Source organism: Lipotes vexillifer, unplaced genomic scaffold, assembly GCF_000442215.2.
Source record: "Lipotes vexillifer unplaced genomic scaffold, Lipotes_vexillifer_v1.1 scaffold765, whole genome shotgun sequence".
In the NCBI taxonomy this organism is placed as follows: Eukaryota; Metazoa; Chordata; class Mammalia; order Artiodactyla; family Lipotidae; genus Lipotes; species Lipotes vexillifer.
Window position 1 is genome coordinate 1,255,000 of NW_006773642.1, and position 812 is coordinate 1,255,811.

Here is an 812-nt window from a genome sequence, read left to right on the forward strand (position 1 = left end):
CCCCGACTGTAACACAGTAATAGCAGGGGACTTTAACACCCCACTTACATCAATGGACAGATCATCCAGGCAGAAAATCAATAAGGAAACACAAGCCTTAAATAACACATTAAACCAAATGGACTAAATTGATATTTTTAGAGCATTCCATCCAAAAGCAGTAGAATACACATTCTTTTCAAGGGCGCATGGACCATTCCTTGGTTTGTTTTTTAAGTGTTTGTTTGTTTGTTTGTTTATACATTCTTCTCTATATCCACAGTAGATCTGTCTCCTGAAGTACTTCCAAGTGAACTAAAATTAAATGTGTGCTTTTATATTTCCTGTGGAAAACAACTGGAGAAGTCTTTGGAAATAGCCCAAATTTCACCAATTCCCTAAAAGCCTTCCCAAGAATCAAAGAAACTGCTGGGAAAAATTAACACAAACAAACAAATAATTTTTTTTAAGTGGCAAATAGTTTCATTCTAACCACTCACTCAGATTCCATGGGTCTCTTCTCTAAATGGGCTAATCCTAACACAAATACCAATAACCACAACACCTAAAACAAAGACCCAAGATAGTTCATTCCTAAGGGAGTGGAGACAACAGTTTGCTTGCATCTGTATTTGCTCTAGCACTAGCAGCTAGATAAGAGAGCAGGCACCACACTCATGGTGGTTTTATGCATTTCTACTTGAAGAACTATAACATTATGTCACCTATAGTTTCCAGGCAAATGCAATAGCTGTGGCAAATGCCTCCACCCCACCTTTCTTAATGGACATTTTCCTGCAAATAAGGTGAAAATCACATTGAACTGTGTTTTA